Raw genomic sequence first — 19,128 nt, 5'->3', positions numbered from 1 at the left:
GATTTATCTAATATAAGGAATCTAACACCATTAACAAAATAATTAAGTTAAAGGAGAAGACACTATTTTAGATATAAATATATAATATGAATATTTAAAAAAATGAATAATATTTTGTATACTAAGTTGCAATTTCGTAGGTAAAGCCCGGTCAGCGTCCTCGCCGAACCCGTCGCTTGCGACGAAGGACTGGGCGGGCAAAATTAACCGATGGGCACAGCCCACTGAGTTTCTAAAAATGTGATAGTTATAAATATTTTATGAACAGATATGAGTAGAAGGGTTATTTTGATAATATCGTGAAAAGCACCCCTCGCTTTTTTACAATAAAATCATTTTTTCTTACACTATTTTTAATTCAAATTTATTTTCTATTTTTTAGTTGGATTTTCTATAAAAGCGTTTTTTTTTAAACTATTATTTATTTTTCATTTTTTAGTTGAATTTCAATTTTTAAATATATTTTTTTAATACTGAATTGTCGTCGGTCCTTAATAATTTTGCTAAATTTCGAGTTAATCCGACATTTCTAAGAGGGTCAAAATCATGTTCAAAGATTCTGTTACATACTAACATACATACGTCTGAAGCTAATAAAAGCGTATAAAAAAACGAATACAATTCTTTTGACAGTGTAAAAAGTTTTTATACAATTCCCAGGCGTACGTTAAAAAAGTTGTTCGGCGCCAACCGACCTTGGAGTCCGAATATAGAGAAGTTCCCACAACAAGACACTTGTTCGTCCTTTTTCGTATTAATCGGTCTTGGCTTTCGGGAATTGCTGAATCGATATCAGGTTTTCGGGCTTACGTCATTGTGTTCGATACACTCGGCACTTTGCCTTATCTGCGTATTCGGCAATAATTTTCGGCAAAAATCGTCGGTTTCGTCTTTGTAATTTGCAAGAACGGCAAAAATCGTCGGTTTCGTCTTTGTAATTTGCAAGAAAATCAAAACGAAACACATTACTGCTTCACGACTGAAATACCTAGTCCTAACACCAGTACCACCTACCACCACCACCTGTTACGCACCAATCATTCGTTCTAGCGAGGATTTCAATATTGTTTAAGCTTCGATCTAATAACTGGATATCGAATTTTAGTTCTATTAGTTCCAGTACTCTCGTTAGCCGTGGGATACTGTGTCGATAACAAAAATTACTTTTACGGTTCTAGCATTTCTTATCGTATTATTTTTAGTAGTTCCTGTGTTCGTATCACCCCGAAAACTACATACATATATAGTACCTTAAACGTCGGAAATAATATAAATGACATTAAAAAACGCGAAATAAAAACCGTAAAATTAAATTTTAAATTATGTCGTCTACGACTCGCCAGCTGATGGTGACAGGAAAGGTAGATGGCAAACGTCCCAGAGGACGCGAGATGGTCGGACCAAATACGATCTTCTCTAAACATCAACTTCCACAATGCCCTTCATGAAGCTAAGGATCGCAGCAGATGGAGGGAAATCGTACGGGAGAAACTGATGCAGCGGGGGAGTCACGACCCTCAGTAATGAGGAAAACGACGCGAGGAGGACGACTCGCCAAAACCGAAGTTAATGTTTCGTTAAGATTTACTAGAAGCAACACTTTGTCTAAATTAAAAAAAGTGGCTTTAGGACTTTTTTATTACGACGCCATTGCCTATACTTCTAATTAAATGAAAGAACACGTCACATCGCTAAATAAACGTAAGCGTTTTCTTGACGTATCTCTTTTAGTCTTACGCGGTATTTATTGCCTTAAACTTATTCTGTAAACTTGTTTATTTCAACTTGTACTTTCCATCGATAATGTAAAGTATTTTTGCTAAGTGCATAAGGATTGTTTGATCTTTTATCAACGCAAATATAAGATCAGCCCAGTTTGATTGCGAAGTGAGATTGAAATGTCTGTCATATTGGAAAGAGCTATAGTGTAGTTTAAAATGGTTTACGTATTAGCTTCAGAGGTAGACAGAAAAAGAGAACTTTAGCTTACATTTAGAAAATTAAAAAATGAAATTATATAATTACTAGCGGGCCACCCCGGCTTCGCTTGGTTAGTAGCGCACGCGATGTAAAGAATTTTAGGTATTTTTTTTACACATTAGGTTACATTATTGGATCCCTAATTTTTTTGAAAATATAATAAATATAGCCTATGTCACCCGGGGATAGCGTAGCTTTCCAACAGTGAAAGAATTTTTTAAATCGGTTCAGTAGTTTCGGAGCCAATTCAATACAAACAAGCAAACAAATCTTTTCTCTTTATAATATTAATATAGATATAGATATATACGACAACGTGGATAATCCCAACGTGCATTTCTATGCGCTAACGATGCACCTGTAATTCATATTCAGTTTATAGTCTTAAATTGATTCTAATAATGATTTCAAATCATAAACCTTAACTCATATATTATTACACGGACCGTACCATAAATATTCAAGATGTAAATAAAAACATCAATTATGGAATCAATTAAAAAACAAATCCAGAAAAAAAAAAAAACACGTATAAAAAAAGCGTCATCAAAGTATTGAAGTGTCGTAGCTAACGAGTCGATCTGAGATAAGTACTATAGCTAGCAGCTTGTTACCTTAAGAGATACAGATCTGAAGGCTCTTGGCCCTTATTGCGATAACAATAAAGAATGTTATCGAAAAACACGCGAGACGACACTGGAACATCCGATAAAAAGTCACTATTGTAACTCGATGAAGACTCGATTGGAAACTTTTCACGCCCCCTATTATATGAAAAAAGTAATGGTAGTGCATTCCGAATGTAAAAATGCCAAAACCAAAGGAGTATTCACATAATTGGCCATAAGTCTAACGATCTAGTTAACCGGCCTAATGAAAACCAATTAATATATGTCGCATATCAAAGTAACCAATCAAGTTAACCAAAGTAATCAATACATTTGAAATATAAGTACATTATACAAGTGCGAGACAATATTATGCGACACATCAAAAAGAATATATGTATGTATTTATTTTAAATATTATGACTATATTAATTTAATTCGTGAATTGGGTATTTTTCTTAATCTGATTTAAGTCAAATCGATAAGAAATTTTAATATTAATGATTTTAAAGGGTTACGGTTTTAAAGACGGGTATTAATTTTAAGAGTTAAGGTTTACACATTATGAGTTTTGATAAAAAGCCTCGAAATGCCTATATAATGTGTAAGTAAGTGCCTTCGTAAAATTTCAGTTTTTCTACTGACGCTTAATAGTGATTTTTGTTTTTCATTTAGACGATCTCATTTGGAATTAGAAATCCAATTAAAAAAATTCGATTTCTTATGCAAAAAAGGCATTTGAAAAATAAAACAGTTTTTTTAAGATTATCTTCTTCTTTTCAGTCGTATGCACAATTAGCAGAGTGGTCGTGGTCATCACTTCGGGTGGTGGTGCCCTTCACCAGACATCGCCATTCCTCGCGTACTGCGGCCCTTCTCGTGCACTTAAGATTATGGTGAAACTATAAAACCTAAGTTTTACAACAGCTACCCGGTTATCGGAACGCCTACTGAGTTTCTTGTCGGATCTTCTCAGTGGATCGCGATTCCGATACAGTGGTAGATTCTGCGAAGCACTGCTCTTGCTAGGGCTAGTGTTAACAAATTCTCTCAGGTTGAGCCCGTAAGCTCACCTACCCCTCCGGGCCTAACTGCAATAGCCCCATAGGCTACCAGCGAATAAGTACTAGAATAGATTCTAGTGCGCACGAATTAAATGCGAGTTGAACAAATCGTAGGGGTGACAGTTGAAAACTAAAGTGCAGTTAAGCAGGATCGGAACGTACTTTTTTCCTTACATTGTTACCTGTCGGCTAGACTATAAATTCCAGCATTGGAGGTAATAAATTTTATTTTCTAGATGTACCTTTAATTTTTATTTATTTCATTTATATTTATAAAATACCAGATAGCCGGTGTACAAATTCAATAGACCCTTGAAACTTATTTCTCAAGCGCCTAAGCCCTTAATACGACGACTTATCAACTCCCTTATGCAATTACAAGAAAAAATAAAAATAAAGATAAGTACTAATAATGTTTCTTCTTTTTTTTTAGGACGGAAGGATAACTGGTGGTTCAAATGCCTTTCCAGTTTCACCAGGACAAGTAGGCGAGCAAAGGCTCAGCCAGGAGGGGTTAGATTTGCTAACAACTCCCCGAACGCTTCCGAAGGGGACCTGACAACTCAAAGGCATATCAAGGGCAGCAATTTTTTACGGATGATTATTATTTATTTATTTTATTAGGCTCAAAATACACATCACAAGCTAAAAAGATACACAAAAAAAAACACAAAAAAAAAAAAATGTGGCTTGCAACATAAGTTATGTGCGCACGACAAAACAAGACACATAGTGCTGAATTTGTATACCTAACAACGTTCCATACAATTACGACAAAACAACACGATAACAGAAACTAATCTAACGTATAATGTAAGGAAAAAATATATATTCACAGTATAACTAATACATTAAACAATTACATTAACCTACCTATTAATAACGTGGAGGATGCCCTTGAACATTTTTCTAAACGTAACTAACCTACAAGTAAAAATATCTAACTCAGGTCATTAAACTACGTACCTGTGAGATTGAGATTGAGATGATGACGGAAGCTGAAGGCGAAACTGTCAGCTGTCAAGCCCAAGTCTCATTGTCGACTCGGCGCTGTAACAATAGAAATAATTGTGTTATTACATTTTAAAATTAATCTCTTGGTCTCGTAAAACCGCTGTGTTTTTCTTCGTCACGCTTCAAGAGACCATTTTTCCAAATACCTGAATCGCTTAGGTTTAGGTATTTAGGATATATGTAGCAAGTTTTTGTTCGCAGGCTTAGATAAGTTATAGAGTGCCTTTACTTAGTAGCCTTATGTAATTAATTTTCTAACTCACTAATTACTTATCATATGATGTGTCTCACAAATATAGTAATATGGAACTTGTATGTTTTTTTTGAAGTGAAAATTTATTTTAGAATCGTTGTGATTTCAAACCGGATGCAACGGAAAAAACGACAGGTAAGAGACACAAATACAAAAATGTGTAGGATGAAGCCAGCAAAGAATGAGACAGAAATATACATACTATTTAATACAGCGCCATCTGTGAGATTTTTTAATACTAACGTGTGTATGAAAGCTCTTGTAGTGAATTTTAATTTAGGATTATACGTGAAATTAAAATATCAATTCACAGAGGGTGCTACCTTACAATTATTTACTAATGACAAAATTTTACACATCGCACCTTCGGTGAGACAAGGGCCGAAGTGCTAAAATTTCTGAAAATGAGTTAAATATGCCAAAGTGCCTTAAAAACTAACAAAGACATTCAATAGATTCAGTTTATTTTCGCCAGATGGCAAAAGTGTCTTTGTACCTTTCGTTCGTTTTTTGGATGATATTGGCGCGACAAAATCTTATTGGTCATTAGCGGCATCGCCCGCGCGAGTAGTGGTTGTGTACTGGACCATAAGGGTCATTAAGGTTAATATGCCCTTTTTTGTTTTATATTTTGGAAAGACATGGTCACATTTTGTGTACATAATATGCCTAATTTGAGAGCACATATTTGACAGAAAAAATAAATGTCTTACGCATTTACTTGGCATTCCACAAAGGAATATGTGGCATTTTATAGATTTAATGTAAACCTTTTAGAAGTAAATTTTATGTGATTTTTTTTATTTTAGTTTTATTTTATCATTGATAAAGATTTTCCTAAGAAAAAGAAGAATAAAGATGTAGAAAATAAGTAGTATTTCCATTTAATAAGTCATTTCAATATAATGTGTAACTGTGGTCGCAACTGCACATTTATTTAAATGTTGGTGGAATAATGGCATAATTGTAGGCATACATTAATATTTCATTAAATATTTAGTATAAATAAATAAATAACTCAGTCTTTCAAATTACATATTTATATTCACATGTATAAGGTATATTTTTGCTATAAATAAAATACTATTTTACATTCATATGGGCAGAAAAACACAATTTAAATCTATAAAAATCTTAAAACGTCTCTCCTGAACATTTTTAAAATTAGCACTTCGGCCCTTGTCTTACCGAAGGTGCGATATACTTAAGACGTTTAGGATAATTGTATTTTAATTTTGGAAGGTTTCACTTCTACCACGTGTGAATTGCACACATGTAATTTTTTTTTATTGCTTAGATGGATGGACGAGCTCACAGCCCACCTGGTGTTAAGTGGTTACTGGAGCCCATAGACATCTATAACGTAAATGCGCCACCCACCTCGAGATATAAGTTCTAAGATCTCAGTATCGTTACAACGGCTACCCCACCCTTCGAACCGAAACGCATTACTGCTTCACAGCGGAAATGGGCGGGGTGGTGGTACCTAGCCGTGTGGACTCCCAAGAAGTTCTACCACCAGTGATAAACTGTACTATTAACTGGTGAGACAATTTTTAACAAATATAAATCAATTTACGTTTCAAAAGTAATTAACTATATTCTAAGTGTTTCCTTCGGTTTTCAAGAGTCGTATAGGTACTTTTTGATGATTGCTTCCCAACAGAAATAAGCTGACACATTACGACCTACTACCAATAATTACATACTAATTACGTAACCACTTACCATCAGGTGGATATAATGTTGGTGTACATACAAAGGCACTAAACGAATTTAAAAAAAAACTGAATATTTACATGTCGGCACAAAATGTCATCTGCTTTAAAAGAATTCCAAATTCAATATGTTATATTATCTATTTAAAAACAAACGTTCGAATCCTTTCTAGTCCGTGACGCGGGAAAAAGTAAGGCACACAAAAAAAACTCACTGTCAACAGCATTTTTTTCCTATCACGAAAACGTGTTCAACATTTGATTAACAAAAGACCGGTAGGCGGGACCTACGCACGGTATCATTGTACCGCTGTCATCACATCTGCATACAAAGGTCTAACGGGTGCATACAAACCGTCATCACCTAGTATATATATTAGTAACGGTTGAGCATTTTTGAATCCCATTCCATAAATGTAAGACGTCCGAAAAAAGTTATTTTGAAATTCAAATTTTACTGTAACACGTTCTCAATAGTATAAATTGTTTTTTTTTCTTTTTGTTGATAAAAATATTCTGTAGGTACTTAAATAAAATTGAGAAGTTATTTCAATAGTATTTATTTTATACGAACTTCATATTTAGCCTCGCACGTATTAATGCAGAATTACAATACATATACCCGTAGAGAATTGTTTTTTTTTTTTATTTATTAACTACGTCTTTCCTTTCTGCCTTTGTAGTGTGTATACAAAATTTTACGATAAACAATTGCGTATTTAAGACGTGAAAGCGTAACAAACTCACTTTCGCGTTTGTAATATCTATTTTTTTTTATTGTTTTAGTGGGTGGACGAACTCATAGCCCGCTTCACCCGGAGAACATGACATCTACAACGTAAATTCCGCCACCCACCTCGTAATATGAATTCTAAGATCTCAGTTTTTACAGTACAGTAAATATTGTTGAATTAATAAAAACTTATGTTGATAGTAAATATATGTTTTTTCATGATGACCTCATCAATATTAGATATTCCACTCACGCGTTTTCCCACAAAATGCCAAACGCACTAGTCAGTTCTCGATACGATCTCTTCACCATTCTATACACGTCTCAGACGATTTGTCACACACATGCCAACCGATGTTTACTTGTGTCGCAATAAATTGGTGTTTTATGACTTTATTGTTACTATTATCTAAGTTCCAAAGTTCCAAAACCAATATTTTACGAGCCATCTTTAGAATACGATAAAGTGTTGTTAGTTTACTGATATTATCCTCAACGGACAGGATGAGCGAGCTTCATACACTGAATTTTCATATTTAATCGTACACTGATACTAGAGAAGGCAATCAGCCTTCTCACGATACGAAATATCTCTGAATCTCACCGCATGTGAAATGCCGGTAACAGAATCTTATACTAATCGTATAATATCTGAATCTCGTAAACGGCTCCAAACGATTTTCATAAAATTTAGTATACAGGGGATTTCGGGGGCGATAAATCGTTCTAGCTACGATTTATTTTCAGAAAATGTTGTTTTATTCGTGTTTTCAATAATCAACTCTTCCCGACATCTATTGGCGAATAACAATACTATTTTTCTTAATTGAGGGCAACTAACCGCTTTAAAGACACAACAAGATGGCGTTATCAAAAAAAACCCTGTCATCATCAAGTGTATACTGATATACTACAAAAGGCAATCGGCTTTCTCACGATACGAAATATCTCTGAATCTTACATGTGAAATTCCAGTAACAGAATATCAACTGGTTCCAGGAAGTTAGCTGTTGCAACTCGAATATCGTCATAGTACGTGACCGCGCGTATAAAACTCAGAATAGGATACCTACGCTGACTTGGCTAGAGCTCCGATTATCGATATAAAATATCTATAAATATTAGGAAGCATTTCAACGTAGCTTGTGTTTTAACAAGAACTGTTTATCGACTTAATATGCACATAAATATTGCGGATCTATTGTTTTTATGACTACGACTTAAACATCACAGATTCCACGCTGATTAATCATAAAGCTAATAAGAAAAACAGCAAAACAACTACTCATAAAGATTTTTTAAATTACAGGCAACCCTATTCCGTGTTTATTACTGTTAGTCAATGACTGCCTTAAGTACATAGGGAACGGTAGAAACTATAGATGCCCATAGACATCTACAACGTAAATGCCGCCACCTACCTTGAGATATGAGTTCTAAGGTCTCAGTATACTTATAGTTACAACGGCTGCCCCACCCTTCAAACCGAAACGCATTACTGCTTCACGGCAGAAATAGACAGTGCGGTGGTGCCAGTAAACTACGCCAATTCCGCCAATTAATCTCATCAACTATGCCAATTAAGTTATATTCATTTTTTTGGGTGGCTACATGTGGCTACAGAAATGCAACAACACATTGTAATTAGCAAGAATATGATAAAAAACAATTTTACGATTTAATCTCGGCTTCTTTATTGGTTTTATTGGCATCTGAGTTTGGACCTGCCACGACTAATTACATGCCCGCTAATAACTGCTCATCTTAAACGTCCACTTTTAATAGTTTTTATGATAGCGCATCCTCCATAGATCGTTTTCCTGCTCTGGTTAACACTAACACCAGGCGGTCTTCCACCCATCTTTGCAAAAAAAAATAAAAAATCAACACCAAAGGATCTTCAGCTCGGACGCAAGTAGTCGGTTCTCGTCCTTTTGCTGTGAATACCCAAGTCTCTGAAGCAAGAAGCTAGTATTCTACCATCGCTAAATATTCATCTTCTAACAAATTTCGTACAAGGCATACATCAAAACGAAAACAGTTTTCTTTATTCTACGTTATGGCATCATCTTTGTGAGTCAGTTTCCGGCTAACTACATATTCTTAGCCACAAGCGTGTGTACTCAAGTGAACTTGTATGTAAGTGTGTACTTATTATGATAAATTTTATGTAAAAACCGGGACTTAATCACACAATAGCGTATCATTCTCATTGCTGGACACTGTGAAACGCTGTGTGATAATTATAAAAACGAATTTAAAGTTTAATTTGAAGTCGTCGTGGCCTAACGGATACGACGTTCGGTGCATTCGTGTTGAGCGATGCACCGATGTTCGAATCTCAGGCGAGTACCAATTTTTCTAATGAAATACGTACTCAACAAACGTTCACGATTGACTTCCACGGTGAAGGAATAACATCGTGTAATAAAAATGAAACCCGCAAATTTATAATTTTCGTCATTACTGGTGGTAGGCCCTCATGTGGGTCCGCGCGGGTGGGTACCACCGCCCTGCCTATTTCTGCCGTGAAGCAGTAATGCGTTTCGGTTTGAAGGGTGGGACAGCCGTACCTTTATTGAGACCTTAGAACTTATGTCTCAAGGTGGGTGGCGCATTTACGTTGTGGATGTCTATGGGCTCCAGTAACCACTTAAAACCAGGTGGGCTGTGAGCTCGTCCAACCATCTAAGCAATAAAAAAAAAAACCACTCATTATTTTGATCTGATCTTATAGCCCAAAAGTATATTTTTTTTCCATTAGTTTCTTAAATACTGAAGTCGCGACAACACCCTCTCGCGACAACAGCTACCTTGAAGTTTCTAGATTAGGAGTTCCAAGCTCAAGACAACTCAACCATTAGGAAACCCAAGCCTTCAAACACTTGAAACCAGGCAAAAAGCCTATTAACACGATTAGACATGTTCGTATTAGACATTACGTAGAGGTCAGACGACAATGGCTTTGCAAAAATAATTACAAGTCAAAATAGATTCAAAGTTGTATATTTGTGTCAAAACCAAGCATTTGGAATAAAGTAGCGGTAAATAGAATGAAGAAGTGTAACAGTGGTGTAGAGAAACTTTAAAAATCTAATTGTGCGCCATGCGTACTTTATGTACCTATTGTTCCATAAAGCGCTGTCTGGTATTAACTTGATTTTACTGAATTGCTATTATATTAAAATATACTAGTGGTCCCGCAATAGTCGAAATTCGACTATAATTAATTGAAATTATAAGTTTGAACATTATTATGATTCTATAATCACAGATTTCGCCAAGACTATATTTTATTAAGACTTAAACAAATATTAATAAAGACAAACAATATTTAATCTATTCTCAATTTGACTACAGACTATAAGCAATAAGAAAAGTTTGACAATAAACAGATAGTATGCATGCGTGTGTGTGTGTGTGTGTCAAATACGTGTAGTGTGTGTAATATTTTTATTTATTGATTTAATGTTTTTTTTATTCAAATTAAAAAAAATATTAACATTCTGCACTCCTTCTCTATATTCTCTATAAGTGTGGGAAATTTCATATTCCTCCGTCCACGCAATTTTCGTAAAAAGGAGTACAAAGTTTTTGCTTCACGTATTAATATATAGATTCTTCGAAACAGTGACGCCATGTTTCCTAATCTATCAACGCTTACATTTTCTAGTTTAGACAACAAACTAGAATAATATTTACATATTTCTATTTTATGTGTTACCCGGGAACCTTTTTCTAGGTAAACCGATTTTGACAATTCTATTCTTTTCCTATTTGAAGCTGATATTTTTCATGTAGCTTTCTTTTGCTCGGGTAGGTGAACAAGCCATTTCGGTGTCAATTGGTTACTGGATCCCATAGACATAAATAACATAAATAACGTCAAAGATACCCACCTTGAGACGTAAATCTCGGTTTTATAGTACAACGGTTATCCCATTCTTCAAACGGGAACGAATTATTAGTTCGCGGCAAAAATAGGTGGGATGGTACCTACGCATGCGAACTCATAATGCGCTTTACCACCACTAAATACAGTATACTTTCGATCATCACCTTCGCTGATACTGTCAGAACACAAGAAACATCACTATTAGCACAAAGCTCTTTGTTCTTTATTTCTAACATGACATAACATAGACACATGGGCGTGGAGGCAAACTGACATAACGGTATGTAGACGAAGTTTACATAACCGATACTCGAACTGTTTGCTTAAAGACTTCGAACGTTCATAAGAATTGAGGTAACATTGTACTGCTGTAGCATAAAACTGGATTCATAAAAAAAATATTAGCAAAGAGCGTGGGCATTTCTATGTTTGTTCAAATAGATTTATGGTTTGAAACTAGTTACTCATTTTAGTTCTTTATTCCTAAATAGGGTCGGCATCAAATGCAATTCTAGTTTACTTTGATTTACCGTTATATTGTACACCGCCACACTGTATAGAACTTCCCGTCTTCCATCCTTAGAAAAGGAAGTCCTAGTATAGATAAATCAGGATATTAATTAGTTCGACAACAACTATTACTTAACTAATCAAGTGGTCAGTTTGAATTCTTAAATTACATGTTCTATTTGAGTGTTTTTAATTTGGTGAAATTTGGTAATGTCTTTGCGTCAGCATTGACAATACCAAGGGCCAAATCACTGACTATAGCTTGATAGACTTCATATCTCGTTGAAAAGCCACTCATTATTGGCAGCCGTTGGCCAATATGTGGTTGTACGTTTGTCGCAGCACGGATTATCATAACTATTTTACATTATATTGTAATGCTTTTTGTAAAATTATTTAGGTCGGTTTACGCTTCTTTGACGCAACATGACGCAGCATGGTTGATACGAAAAGTTTCACAGATAGTTTTTGGACCGATATTTTTCGAATGTTAGATTAGATTTGTTCACTGCTACTTTCTTCTCGGTCAAAATTACACTTTTTTTTCAATATTTTAATCTCATAAATGAAACCGAATGAAACTATAGGAACTCTGCGTATTATATTAATATACCAGTTTTTTTTTACTGAATAAATTCAGAACCGTTATCGCAATAATAAAATTATAACGGCAACCTCGACTTAATCTCAGCGTTTCTCCAAATAAGGTAGCGGACAATGACAAAAATTGTTTCTTTGAAAATGTCCAGTTTTGGCATGTATGCAGTATGTGTGCACGTCGCAGTAACGGACAATATTATCACGCTGATATTATATCACCACACGCGGTCACTGATTGCAGATTTAATGAAAGAACCGGGTGAGATAGGAAGTTAGAGTTTACGACACACAACCCAGTTCCCAAATTAACTACGATCAACTTAGTAATAGAGCATAGTCTACTCGCCACTTTTGTTTGTTCATTCCACCCACATAATCCAGGAATTAAATCCAAGATTTATGACAATAGCTCTAATGCAAATAGAACTAGGATTAGAATAGGTAAGCAGTTTGGCTGTGTCCCTGGCATTGCTGACGTCCATGAGCACCGGTGACACTCACCAACAAATGGACCATATACTCGTACCAAGGTGATTAAAAAAATTTTATTCATAAATGTCATGCTATATGCCGATTAGCTAGCCGCTCCGAACTTTTTTGTTTCCATATTCTATAGAAATCTCATTATTATAAGTACAATAGGCAGTATTATTAGACGACCGATTATAGAAAACACAATTTATAAACAAAACTGTATTGTATAATGAATGACCGATGCTATTTCGATTCTAAACAAAAACGATATGGCCCCAAATTCAGTAACTCTGCCTATTCATTTCTAGGCGATTAAATATTATATCAATGCTTGTTACGTTGCAAATTAAAACAAGTTTAAGCCGTGACAATACATATAATGTTTTTGTCGTTGCATTAATCAGAAATGTAGAATGCGATCTCAAGGTAAGCCGGTGTAGGTATTTGAATTGTACCTATGCAAAGAGTTATTTGATTATGTTTCAACTTTAATGATGTAAAGGTAACCATTCTATAACACGGTATTTTACAACACGGTTCCACTCTAACACGAAAAGAGAAAATCCACAACACCCTCCTATAGTACGGAGCTTCTACAACACGATAACGAGATTTTTCTTTAAAACTATTTAGACAATTACCTTACGTACTATGAACACACAATATTTGGGAATAACCGAAATTTTCCTGCTTATTTTCATGTATTTTAATACAAAAAGGCACAGGTAAGAAAATACATACAGGCACAGTTGAGATATTTTATTCAGAAAAAATTGTATCGTTTTTTGTACTGGCTTCTATTCTCTTAAAGCACGGTTTCGCACAACACTGGACTTTGTAGGAACGCATCTACCGTGTTATAAGAGGGTTACCTGTACTATGTCATAAATAAATGTTTTTTTGTTCAGGAGGAAATCGTCAGACTTCCGCCCTCCACTGGGGATGGTGGGTGGAGCATGTCGGAGTCGAACTGACTAAAACCTCCTGTTGCTCAACAACCAACGTCTCTCAACGAGACAGAACTCATGAAAAGGCAAAGGGGGGAAAGTGACGCGTTTAGTGCGGAGCACATCACTCCCATCACCCTCCCCCTCGGGACGCCAGACCGCCGATCGTCGGCGCCACGACCACCAGCCCTCTCGGTATTAATAAATGCTAGGCGTGTATATAAGTATGTATCAAATCGTACTAGCTGGTGTTGAGCAGTTATCAAAACTTAATACATATAAACAAGAATACCGTCATCTCCTTTGTCAGATCAGATCGGAATCCTATTCATATTTTATTGGCTGTGTCCTAGAATAACACAACTCTATTTCTGCCTTTGGATGTCGTAATAGGCGACTAAGTGATTCATTGAAAAACGGGCAACACTGTTCTCTGAGTATTACACCCTGGTTATCGTTCTCGTCGAACCCGTCGCTTGCGACGAAGGGCTCGGCGTGCAAATTAACCCACAGACACAGCCCACTGAGTTTCTCGCCGGATCTTCTCAGTGAGTCGCGTTTCCGATCCGGTAGTGGATTCTGTGAAGCACTGCTCTTCCTAGGGTTAGTTGGCAACGACGTCAGGTTTGAGACCCACGAGCTCACCTACTATTTAAGGCTACGCTAAAATGGTATCTCAAGACCATAAGCGTAGGTAGAAAAATAAAAGAGTAGAGCCTATATATAAAAAAACGTATATAATACATTCTTTGTTATACTCGTACCTAAATTCACTGATCATCGTAATGATAAATAAAACACGTATGCATATTATGTGGAAAAGCACGTTTATCATTCATGAAAAAAATACGGAAAGAAACAACAAAAAAAAGACCAACAAAAACACACACTGCGAAATTAAAGTCCCCGGCTTCTTTTGATTTCGAGTCACTTAAAGTATGTGTTGTGGATAATGTGCAAATTACAGACTTCCGCTGATATATATTTTTATACACTATATAGTTTTTTATTACGTCGTCCACACTGATTCCGATGGAACTACATGATTACATAGAATTACTTGAAAAAGCATTCGATCGTGGTTTTTTCCTCGATGAGAAATTAATGAATTTATTTGATTTACTGTATGAGGTACTTGTCTATATCTATACTTCTATACTAATATTATAAAGAGGAAAGATTTGTTTGTTTGTTTGTTTCGAATAAGCTCCGAAACTACTGGACCGATTTAAAAAATTCTTTTTCCATTAGAAGCCGACATTGTCCCTGATGAACATAGGCTACTTTTTTTATTATTTTTTTTATTTTATTTTTTTGGTTTCATGTGTGTTTTAATGTTTCCGAAGCGAAGCGAGGGCGGGTCGCTAGTATAACATATATTGGATCTTATGTATTGTTTATACAGTACAATCTCGGATGACGATTTTCTTCGGAGACCTTTCCCGGTAATCATTTTTTTTTTTTTTTTTTTTTTTATTGCCTTTGTAGGCAGACGAGCATACGGCCCACCTGATGGTAAGTGGTCACCGTCGCTCATGGACGTCAGCAATGCCAGGGGCAGAGCCAAGCCGCTGCCTACCATAAAGAACTCTCCGCAAGCCTCGTTTGAAGAAGGACATGTCATAGCGCTCGGAAAACACCGTGGAGGGGAGTTCATTCCAAAGCCGGATGGTACGTGGCAAAAAAGATCTTTGGAAACGCACTGTCGATGAACGCAGCGGTTCCAGATAATATGGATGAACTCTGCTCCGATGGCGGGAGGTGCGATGATAAAAAGGAGATGAAGGAATCATCTCGAATAATTCCTCAGAGCATTCCCCATGGACCATGCGGTATAAAACACAGAGAGAACCGAAGTCCCTCCGTAGACCCAGAGGTTCCAAGCGATCCGCGAGAGCAGGACTATCGACCATCCGAACAGCCCGTTTCTGTATGGAGTCAAATGGAAGTAGCTGGTATTTGGGAGCCCCGGCCCAGAGGTGAGAGCAGTACTCCACGCGAGGTCGGACCTGCGCTTTATAAAGCGCAAGTCTCTGTCCAGGCGTGAAATACCGCTTCGCTCTGTTGAGAACTCCCAACATTTTAGAGGCCAATTTGGCTTTACCTTCCAAATGACTCCGAAACTGGACATCGCTCGAAATATCGACCCCCAGAATCCCGATACTCGCGGAAAGCTGCAGGGATACTCCTTGAAATTCCGGCGCCATGACAAAAGGGTCCTTCTTCGCAGTGAACGCGCAAACCTGTGTCTTCAATGGGTTGAACTGAACTGAATTCAGTTCACCCCACTTGGAGACCCGCCCCAGAGAGTTCTCCACTTCAGACACAAGTTTTAATCGCCTCTCGTGTACAACGCTTCGAGAGAGACTCTGATGGCCGATATATCGCGTATCCCCCGTGCTGTCATCCGCATAGCAATGCATGCCATCAATAGATAGCATGTCATTGATATGCAGTATGAAAAGCGTGGGGGAGAGCACCGAACCTTGTGGAACACCAGCGTTGATGGTCATGGTATCGGAGCAGCAGCCGTCGACGACAACTGCGATGCTCCGTCCATCCAAAAAGCTAGCGATCCACTTGCAGAGTCCCTCAGGGATCCCGTATGCTGGAAGCTTCGATAGAAGTGCCCTATGCCAGACCCTGTCGAAGGCCTTCGCGATGTCAAGGCTCACAGCGAGAGCCTCGCCCTTGCTTTCCAAGGCTTCAGCCCATTTATGTGTGAGGTATAAAAGAAGATCGCCAGCTGAGCGACCATGACGGAAACCGTACTGCCGGTCACTGATCAGCTGGCGATCCTCAAGATACTTAAGAAGTTGGATGTTTATGATTCGCTCCATCACCTTGGAAAGCAAGGAAGTTATCGCGATAGGTCTGTAATTCGAGGGGTCCGACCGGTCACCCTTCTTGGGGATAGGGTGGACATGAGCAGTCTTCCATGAAGACGGAACCCTGTTCGTATTGTACGAGAGGCGATATAGACGCGTTAGCGCGGGTGTCAATTCAGGGGCGCATGTTTTTAGAACCACTGCGGGGATGCAATCTGGCCCACTCGACTTATGGACATCAAGAAGCCGAAGCTCCTGCCTGACTGCACGCTGTGTGATGCGAATCTCAGGCATGCAATCAGCATGCTTAGTGACAGTTTTGTCAACTTCTCGATCGCGTAGAAGTTTTGGATGTTTTTTTTTAATGCTTAGATGGGTGAACGAGCTCACAGCCCACCTGGCGTTAAGTGGTTACTGGAGCCCATAGGCATCTCCGACGTAGATGTGCCACCCACCTTGAGATATCAGTTCTAAGTTCTCAGTATAGTTACAACGGCTGCCCCGCTCTTCAAACCGAAACGCATTACTGCTTCACGGCAGAAATAGGCAGGATGGTAGTACCTACCCGCGCGTACTCACAAGAGGTCCTGCCACCAGTTGGAACTTTTGCCTACGTTTGCCGCTAGGGGTGCTGTTTCAACTCACCCATACTAAGTGACAAGCACGTGGCTGGGATTATCTGTTTCACGAGACCGCACTGAGATCTCCAATGCGGTCTTCTTTTTCTTCCTAGTCAGCATTGCTCTTAACAGAATGGTCGTGGTCATCATTTCAGACGTTAGTGGCAAGCTTCACATCACGCCGCCACTCCCCTCTGACGGCCGCCCTCTTCGTACATTTGTGTAATAATAATAATAATAATAAATAATAATAATAATAATAAATAATAATAATAATAATAAAAATCATTTATTGCCTTTCACATCACAGAAAATAAAATGAAATACAAAAAAAAGAAAAGAAAAAAAAAGAGAAAAAGGCAAAAGGAGGTGGCTCAGCTATTGCTGTTCGAGGTTGATAAATCGAACAGCACTGATTTTCAGTCACCCCCGTTTCCCCTTAGTTCTTTGCGAGAATGAAGGCTAATTACGTGTGTAATGATGATAAGCCATTCATACTAGATGATAATTCCACTGCTATCCTAAGTTGTATTGTAATCTGTTAGCCCCAGTGGGAGGGCGTGTAGGAGTCCGCAAGGATTGATTTAAAAGACGAAAGGTCTATTACTACTCTTCCATAGAGAATTCGAACTATCACTTTGTGGTTTTTATGAACATCAGTAGCCACTTATGTTAATCTGTAATTATATAGAAATATAATAAAATAATCTATTAACATAATTTTCACTTAGCCTAATACTTGAGGATCGCCAGAATAAAACGAGGCTTGTTATTCAAGCATATTTTCGTAATTTTTTAACTATATACAATATGTAAAGAAAAACCTACATTTTCTAATACTCTTTAGTTTTCTAAAAAGGATTTTTCTTGAATGTCATTCAATGAAGTCTGACATTCAGTAAAAAGAAAGTTCAGTTTGTTTAACATATTAATTTTATTAGATTAACGGCTTTAAATGTTGTTTCTTATTATACATATAACAGAAAACGCAATTAAGCCTTTTATTGTTTATTGATTCTAAAGTATGTACCCTATATCAATAAATATATACTTCTATATTTATTTCAGTATGTATGGCAATCGAGTTTTTTACTTATCTATTATATATTCTGTGCTCATCACACTCGACTACAGAGTCACGAATATTTCAAACATGTTGGTAGACAATTAACCGGACAAAAGGACCATACGTAAGCTGCCCTGATTACTGTCAAAAGAAAACTGCGGGCGGCACGTAAGAACACATTATTTCAAGGCATTACGTTGTAATAGCGAAATTAGGTACCATGACATGGGGTAAATTGGGATCCTGGGGTAAATTGGGACAAACCTGCGGAAGATTCTCAAAGTACTTGTAGCACGGAATCTACCTAATTTTCTTTAAGGTAATATTTATCAATGTATAGAAGAAAAACCAAGTTAACTATGGAAGTACTAAACATGAGTTAAGTTGGTCCCAAAAATTCGTCAAATTAAATTTAAAATAGTGGTTGAAAAGTGCGTTTTAAAACAGGTTAAAGAACTTTTAAAAAAAGTGATATTATCATTGTTTTTTCAATAAGATCACAGTTTATATAAGTTTTTAATACACCTGGAAATACCACAACAAACGGTAAGTTGCAATATTCTTATTTTAAATACAATATTTCGACAAAATAAAAAATGTATATTTTTTCCTTTCTTTTTGGGGAAAATTGGGACGTATGTAGGGTAATTTGGAACGAGACTGGAAAATTTAGGGACGAGAAAACACAAAATTGGAACGCCAAAAGACAAAATAGGGATGGCTTGTTAGGGTTGTCACTGATATCTTATAATAGATTTTTTAGCCTATACTATCACTTAATTGCGTGATGTAAAGAAGGTTAATGTGTTTATCAGTTA

The 19,128-nt window shown here is 36.8% G+C and overlaps 1 protein-coding gene across 4 annotated transcripts in view; it reads right to left on the bottom strand.

The window, feature by feature from the left end:
- Positions 1-19,128, bottom strand: part of LOC114242643 (zona pellucida domain protein papillote) — a 104,631-nt gene that overhangs the window by 35,086 nt on the left and 50,417 nt on the right. For all 4 annotated transcript variants that reach the window (XM_028173890.2, XM_028173893.2, XM_028173892.2 and 1 more), the window contains one exon: positions 4,619-4,702. The gene's annotated coding sequence lies outside the window, so the exon portion shown is untranslated. The remainder of the gene's footprint in view (positions 1-4,618; positions 4,703-19,128) is intronic.

Source organism: Bombyx mandarina, chromosome 15 (genome assembly GCF_030267445.1).
Source record: "Bombyx mandarina strain Sakado chromosome 15, ASM3026744v2".
Taxonomy (NCBI): Eukaryota; Metazoa; Arthropoda; class Insecta; order Lepidoptera; family Bombycidae; genus Bombyx; species Bombyx mandarina.
This window is presented reverse-complemented; position numbering and strand designations above follow the sequence as displayed.